Source organism: Dermochelys coriacea, chromosome 4, assembly GCF_009764565.3.
Source record: "Dermochelys coriacea isolate rDerCor1 chromosome 4, rDerCor1.pri.v4, whole genome shotgun sequence".
Classification (NCBI taxonomy): domain Eukaryota; kingdom Metazoa; phylum Chordata; order Testudines; family Dermochelyidae; genus Dermochelys; species Dermochelys coriacea.
In genome coordinates this window covers 78,244,307-78,252,854 of record NC_050071.1, presented here as the reverse complement: position 1 = coordinate 78,252,854, position 8,548 = coordinate 78,244,307, and the positions used below count along the sequence as shown (strand labels likewise).

Sequence of the window (8,548 nt, the reverse complement as noted above, 5' to 3'; positions counted from 1 at the left end):
AAACTTCACAGTCTGACCCATAATGACTTGCGATAAATGAAGGGGGAGGGATAGCTCCCTTTTATGGACACCCAGCCAGCAAGTTAGTTATAAAGTCCCTCTTGGTGGCTGCTTGGTTTACCTGTAAAGGGTTTAAAAAGTCCCCTAGGTAAAGGAAAGGGAGTGGGCACCTGACCAAAAGAGCCAATGGGAAGGCTAGAACTTTTAAAATGTGGAAAAAAACTTCCCCTTTCTGTCTGTGGTTGTTCTCCGGGAAGAGGGGAAAAAGGCAGCAGTTATGTTGTGAGAAGGTGAAGGCCAGATATGAATATCATCAGATCATATCTAGAACTACTTATTTAACAACCCAGATATGTATGTAGATCAGGAATGTTTAGAAAATGTGATTAGATTTATTTCTGTTTATTTCTTATTGGCTTGTGGACTCCTCTGCGCCGACCCCAAATGCTTTTTTGTTTTGCTTGTAACCTTTAATCTGGACCTCAAGAAGGTTATTCTTGATGTTTAATTTTTGTAAGTGGGTTTTTCAAAACTAGCAAAAGCTTAAGTTCCAGATGTATTTTCTTTCTTTTTGTTTTTAATAAAATTTACCTTTTTTAAGAACAGGATTGGATTTTTGGTTTGTGTATATGTTGTTTAATTAGCTGCAGCAACAGCTAATTTCCTTTGTTTTCTTTCTCAGCTCTTCCTGGGGGAATGGGAGGAAGAGAGGAGTGAAAGGGCTTGAGGGTACCCCACAGGAAGGAATTCCCAAGTACACCTTCCTGGGTTCCCAGGGGTTTTGCATTTGGGTAGCATTTGGGTTTGCATTGGCAGCATCTACCCATCCAAGGTCAGAGAGAAATGTAACCTGGGGAGTTTAATACAAGCTGGGAGTGACCAGTATTAATTTTTAGAATCCTTGTGGGCCCCCACCTCTGCACTTGAAGTGCCAGAGTGGGGAATCAGCCTTGACATGACTATACAGGGCACTTTAAGCTGTTTAGGGGAAGGGATCATGGTCTATCAATTTATGCAGTACCAAGCACTGGAGGCCCCCCAATACTGATTGGGGCCTTTGGCTGCTACTGTGATATAAATAAATGATGACAATGTGTTACTTTCCAAAGGGGATAAGGATATGTGGAGTCTTCCTGTACAACCGTGCAGATACTAAACTGGCGAAATAACTTGCTGGCTACAGGTAGGAACTTCTGAGAAACATTAATAGATGGCAGTGAGCATCAGTAAGAGGAGGTATTTGTAGGTAGGCATGTTCAGAATAAACTCTTGCTCTTTTGGCTTCCTGGAGTGTGTCATACACTGGGGCGAAGTTGGTGCAACCTAGTGATCAAAACAGGAGTCAGGCCTTGGTCAGAGCAGAGCCAGATGGTGAAACTGGACTAGAAATCAAAACGTAATTGGAGTCGTGCTCAGGAGATAAGCCAGAGGTCGGAGCCAGGGTGATCAGAAGAAGGTCAAGACCAGGGCTGGACCGGGAACAGGTGTGGGTTGGAGCAAGGACTAGTACAGGCAGCTGGTCTGGCACAGATGTGGGCATGCAATACATTGCACTGTTACTGTTGCTACAAGGCTTAAATGATGATCTGCTTTTGTCCAATCTGGGAGTACAGTCACTTAGTGAGAGCTTATTCGGTCCAGTCAAGCTCATTTGGTTGTCAGGTGACCATGCCTGGATCCAGGTGAGTTCTTGACATAGTGGATTTTTTTAGTGTAATATAAGGAGATGTTGTAGATATTAACCCCTTGCTGCCACTAGCTTCTGTGGGATTCTATTATTTAAAATGTCCAGTGGTCACAAGCTGAGGTTCTGCTGACTTCAATTTACTGGTGCTCATTTTTCTAATCTCCTCTTATTGTTGAATGATATATTTCAGGATAGGACTGCAAAGTCTCTTTGTTCCAGGCCTGATGTAATAAATCTCATGTTGGACATGCACTGGTTGGGTCAGTGACACACAGCAATATTTATCCTATTTCCATTTGTCCCCTCACTTTTTCATAGTCCCTTTCAAATCTGAAGTGTATTGAACTTTGCGCATTGTACTTCAGATGTCACAGGAGATGGATGACATTTCTCTAGGGTTGAGCATTGAAATTTGCACTGCAAGGGTAGGTTTGATGCTGGACATACGTTATTTCCTTGCAAATATGTTGACATATCAATAGTTGTCACATAACATTTCTTTTTGCTATTCCTTGCACAAAATGTATTTGATGTCAATCTGTTTCAATGTCCATGAATCAATGAAGTATTATTTCTTCCAAAGAAGTAAAACTAAATCCCTGGGCATCTCTAATGTTGCATGTAAATGGAAATACATTATGAAGTTGTCCAAAGTATAACATAAATATCCAGGTTAAAATGATGTTGTTTTTTTATTGCCGCTACAAAGATTCTTCTGCCTTACATGTTTAAAAAAATACCATGATCATAGAAACCTAAGCAAGAAAGTATTACATTTATGAATAGGACTCAAGCTTTTTTTTCTTTTCATTCTCATTTCTATGGTTCATGGTTAATGATACATTTTAATCTTGAAGAATATATTAATGAAAAGCTACGTTTAAATAATGGAAACAACAACAATGGAACAGTATGCCATTTAAAATAAGGGGCTTATTTCAAAGTGCCTCCAATAAAGAAGGAGAAACAAATGGAAATTCTATGCTGCTCTGTGGCAGCTGGATGGACATATTGTGATATGCACACTTATGAAATCTTCAGGAGGAAAAATATTGATGAAAAATGTGACAAAAGGATCGTTAGCACAGTGAAACGGATATAAGCTAAAAGGAAACAAGGGAAACAAAAAATCAGAATATTTTAAAAATATCTTTCAATAAACTGAGAAATCTCACCAGAAATTAAAGGCCAGGCCTAACTTGTCTAAATTAGATGGCGAATTCTTTGGGGCAGTGACCATTCCTTAATGTTACCCTCTCCCATTCCTCTCATATTTTGTATACGTATCATTGTGGGCACTGATTCTGCAAACACTTGCTCAGCCTGCTTGATTTTGCATATGCATGTAGTCCTCTTAAACTCAGTGGGACTCACAGAAGCCAAGTTTTGTGCATGTGTGACATTTTATGCACCTGAATGAGCAAATTTGCATATTTGAAAATAATTTTTATATAAACTCAGTTTATGGTCAACACACCATACTACAAGATGGAGGATGTGTGCATGGGGAGGTAACAAAGAGACTTGCACAAAGCATGGCAACTATAGCTAGCGTAGGGGGGAGGGTCGTACAGGGAAAGGTGGAAAGGTGTTTGATAGTGCTTGAGTTGGTTAGTGGGTGGGTGCTGAAGGGTATCTATGGGAGCGAGGGTGTCAAAGATACAAAGGTTGCTGGGTGCTAGGGTATCTGGCTGGTAGGGTGGTCTGGGGTCACTGGAGTAAGTGGGAGGGAGGGTGTCTATCTAGAGGTGCTTCGATCTAGTTAGTGGGTACTGGAGAATGTCTGAGGTTTGGCTGAAATAGACTGAGATTGGAAGGTGGGGAGGGAAGCTTAGAGTATCTGGGTGAAAAAGGTTGCTGGGTGTTGGGGAGTTTGGAAGTCTGCATTCTCACAGACTATGGAGGGTACGTGGGATCTGCCCAGATGGCTGGGGAAGCAGGTTATTCATGGGCCAGTACTGAGCCTCCTTACCTTCTGCACCTACCTGCGAAGTGGCCCCTATTGCTACGGCCACTGATCTCTTCTCACTGAGGCTTCCATCTCTTCCTCCCCAGCAGAACAGCCAGAGAGGCTGCTAGGCTGCCTGCTCAGCAGACACTGTAGTGTTCATGTGACAGAAAGTCTAAATTGCAGGAAAATTGCTGCTGTCTTCCCCCTTCAGCTGGATGCATGAGGTGACATAAAGGAATATTTGACAGGGCTATAAAATGCATGACTGTCATGTGAGACATGTGACTTTTGCCATCCCTGGGAACTACTCATGTGTAAATTTATTATGCCCATAAGGCTTTGTAGGCATGAGGCCTTAGATTCTCTTACAACTCTGCCAAGCAGACACTGTCTTCATATTTACTTGAACAATGCCTACAGCAATGTGGCCTTGTTCTTGATTTGGGCCTCTAGACACTCACATGATACAAATAATCAGTGATACTACTGATGATAGTAAATTCTGCAGCAAAACAAGCACGTATTTACATATATGAATTCCCGTTCAAATTTGCAACTGTGGGTTTTGTATGTGCAACAAGTGTTCCAGGTTTTTAAATTTTAGCCATAACTGCTTATGAAATACTTTACATTGTTAACATTTTGAGATACCCTGCACTCAATTACACTGATGTAAATGCAGAATAACCATTCTGAAATAAAGAAGAACTCAGTTAATATTTTATAGGTGAAAGTAAAATAGCTAGTAAAATAGGCAAAAAGTAAAATAGGCAAAAATTGAGTATTAAAGAGGGAGGTTTTTAAAATTGAAATCATGGGAAAAGAAAGGGATTAACTATAATAGTTCTTTTTTATTGTTTGGACAATAAATCAGTTGTAAAGAATTACATATACTACATTACATATTTTAAAGCACATCTTGTTTTTTTAGTGTACTTGTGGGATGGAAAAAACACAACACTACTCAAACTTTGCAAGAATATAAATATAGAGGCTGATGCTCAAGTCCTGCCTGTGTAGTCAAAATAGACACTGCACTTGAGAAAAAGACTTCCTTTATTACTGCAGATGTTTTGATTTGATGGACAGCAAGTGGATTATTATTTACATTAACCTTAGTTCAAATAAAGTGAATTCAAGTTAAAATGTTAAAATTCCACCAAAAAAGAGTGATATAAAATATAATTGTAATAGAGGTGCTTCTTTGACCAAAAATAATGTCCTGTTACATGAAGGAATAGGAATCTTTGAAAACCATGTAGAAAAACTTCCAACATCCATATATTATATTTCCCAGAACTATCAGGAGGGAGTGACTGTCTTATATTTTTGATGAAGTACCTAGTACAATGGGACTCCAGTCTTGACTGGGGCTCTTGGATGCTACTGTAATATAGGGTAATTAATAAATAATAATAATAATCAGCATAATCTGTGATTATAATATTTGCATCATCTCATGATCAGGAAAGGGTAATGAATCAAGTGTTATTGTATGTAGTAAGAATGAGATTTTTATCTTTTCAGATGTTTTAAAAACTCCTCATGTCTCAAGAAAAGAATTACTACTTCTCCATGCTGAATTTTGTTCTTAGCCTTTCTTGCTTCTATACACTTTCCCACAAAATTGCAGTTGAATAAAGACCAGGAAAACTGTGTTTTGTGACCAGGGTGATTGTAAATCATTTTTTTTCTCCAAGACTAAGAAATTTGCTCCTGAAAACAGTATAAGTGGACTTGATGTATACATGTCTGTTTCATTACTGTCTCATTTTGAATCAGTGTGCTGTCAGATGATCTTCTAATGCGATACCTAATGCCAATACTATTTAAGTTACATTTAAATATTTTAAAAGCTCAATGTTCCTGTTTTATATGTTCATCTCCAAGATGATTTGAGGCCCATTTTTCCTTGACAATAACTTGATGTTACTGTGATTTAAGATTAAATGTCTACCTTTGAACTTTTCTCTTGTTATTCATACAGATTCCCTTGAAGTAATAAAATAATACAATTATCATTCAGAGCCAGAGAGGTGTGGATGAGAACTGTGAGGAAGCACTCATGAACCACTTTTGGGGTACTAAACATGGTGCTGAGGTGAGCTGCTGCAGGATGAATTTCATCACTGTGTGGAAAAGACATAACGTCTATGCAAGGCTTAAGTCCCACATGAAAGTAAAAGAGAAACTTAAACTGGTCCTCTGCACAAGGATGGATTTCAGCCCTTCTGCCCAACATATGTTTTGAGGCATTGAGCAGAGAGACTGTTTGCTCAGAACCTGCAGGCACATTTCTGTGTTAGTGGCTGACTTATCTACGCCTAGGCAGTGTTCTTTAGCACACTTGAATAAGCCACTAATCCTGGTCAGTAGGAGTGGTAATTAAACATCTAAAATGTCTGCTATTCAAATATTTTGCATTCACCACATTGCACTTTAGCAGCTTTGGCATATTATACATTATGGGCCTGATCCATAGCCCATTGAAATCAAATGCTGCTAATGCCTGTTGTGATGCCTACTTTTCCCTCTCCTCACCAATAACCAGTTCATAGCAGATGTAGAGATTTGTTCATATTGCTGATCACTGTGAACATTTCTCTAAACTCTACTCCAGCCTTTCAGCACAGGTGCTGAGCAATGTTGAGTGTTGAGAGCTACTGCTTTGGCTCTCTACTTCTTTCAGCACCATTCTGCAGCTTGAACAGCTGATCCCTAAGAGATTAAGAAGTTTACTTAATGAAAAATAGTGTTTCTTTTGCTAGTTCTCAGAATGCTTCCAATGTCTCCAGCTGACCTACAGATGATGAATGAGGTCAACTTGCTTAAATCTAAGTTATTTACATTATGTTACTGTAACTCATTAAACATGCTTAAAGGAAAATATTGTTTTCATAATAGAATAAAATTGAACACCTTTCCAATGACTTGCACCATTTCAGGTTACCTTCTTCTCCATGTCATATACTGAGAAGAATTAGCATCACCTTCAGAGAAAGTGGGTCATCCAACCTTTTATTCATGGATACAAAATGGTAAACCAAAGTGGGGGAGGGGAAGGAGGCAGAAGCAAAAATTACAATTAGTCTGAGTGAGAGCCCACTGCTACTTCTAGACTAATACAGTCAAAACTGGAAGTTGAAAGTAAGGAATTAGATATTTATTTTTAAGGATTAGATCTAACTTTAATGTTAATACCCAGGAAATTCAGTGGTATGACCAGTATGAAATCATTCATCATCGACTATACCATCCAGGAAAACCCATATAGAAAAATACCTTTGTAAGGTTGTATATGGTTTATCATCTTCCTTGTATAATTCATCTCCCTCCAGACAAATTACTGTTCAATGCATCAGTTACTTCTGTCTTGCACACTAAGAAAGTTTTGTCTTAAGAACAGCAGGCATACCCTACAAGCTGTTTTGTCTAAGTGAGCACCGGTAGAATTTAAGATTACTACATTATGAGCTCTTCACCCCCTTACTGAAGAACATTCATATTTTGGAAACTGTCTGTCCCCCACAAAAAATAAAATTGTCTTCTGGGAACTCTTTTAGCCCTAGATTGTCCATTCAGATATGTGTAGAGCAGTTCCTATTGAAGTTCAAATATAAATATAAATATAAATATAAATAAATATAAATAATATAAATGCAGCTAAGGATTACGTTTGGCTCTGTGTTAGGAGGAAACATGTTCGGATGAGCCACTATAACTGTTTTCCTATGTGGGAACGGGTTCTTTCTTCTCCCTTATTCCTATCTTTTGCTTTATTCCTCCTTCCTGCTTCCCTACTTTTGTCAGGCTCTCTCTCTCCTTCAGTTTATACCTACAACTAACATGCTGAATTTGTTCTTCCATGGACAACATGCTAGTGACTGATTCAAACTGGCAAAAGCAATACAGCATATGGACAGTGAGGGTTACAGATCACTCAGCAGGGTAGTGTGGGGCAAATTACAAAAACAGGTCAATTTTTATCTTTACAAAAATCTGAATTATCAAGGTGGATTAGTGTCATTAGGCTATCTGATCACCTTACTTACTTTTTTCCACTGTGAAACTGCCATATGTGTGTTTATCTTTGAAAATCAGCATTGCAGCAAGTCTATGAGTCACAACTGTGAGCAATGTATTCCTAAATATAGCAAAGCCATTTCTGTAACAAACAGCAGAAAGGACTAGATAAAACTAGACTTTTAAAAAAATGAAATGTTTATCCAGCAGTTTGAAGAGGCAGGCAGATTTGTGAAAAGGTATCCTAGGCATTTCTAAGGATTTAGAAGGGGCTGCTTGACTTCAGAATTAGTAGCAATGTAGTAAAGGCTGGGCCTTTGAACATTATTCATGAGATTTAATAGTATACACAAATATTTGACAATCAAAATGCAAAATGTAAATTAAAAGGGCATTCAGAGAAGATAGGCACAAAATTTAATGTCTGAGAAAAGAGCTTAACAAAACCCAATACAAACAGAAATTTTCTTATTATTTTATTTCAGTATTGTTTATAGCTGTGCAGACACAAACACAGCAGCAATATATTAATGTATGGGTGCCTGTCTGTCCAAGATGGATGAATTACAAGAAGTAAACAAATGTGATAAATGGTGAAAAATGAATTAGGTTCTTATTACATATAAAACATCATGTAAGCTACAAAAGGCTTCATTTAGCCTGGGTTGCACAGACTTCTGTTTCCCCAGAGGTGGAAAGTCTGCTCATGTGGGAAATGCTGTGGTAAAATCCAACCCTTTTCCAGTAGGGGGCCCAGGTATGTGATGCTGAGGAGTTCAGGCGAGGGACATTCTCTGATACAGGTCATCTCATGAGCAGCCTCTAACAGCAGGGCTTCTATGAAGCAGACTACAATTTAAAGCTGAAGGCTTTTCTGAATAAACTCT

The 8,548-nt window shown here is 38.5% G+C and overlaps 1 long non-coding RNA gene across 1 annotated transcript; it reads left to right on the top strand.

Moving 5' to 3' along the window:
• Positions 1 to 247: 247 nt before the first annotated feature.
• On the top strand, positions 248 to 6,508 carry LOC122460057. Its single transcript, XR_006281116.1, has 3 exons — positions 248 to 354; positions 3,746 to 3,862; positions 5,626 to 6,508. It is a non-coding gene; the product is annotated as an uncharacterized LOC122460057 (long non-coding RNA).
• The last annotated feature ends 2,040 nt before the right edge of the window (positions 6,509 to 8,548 follow it).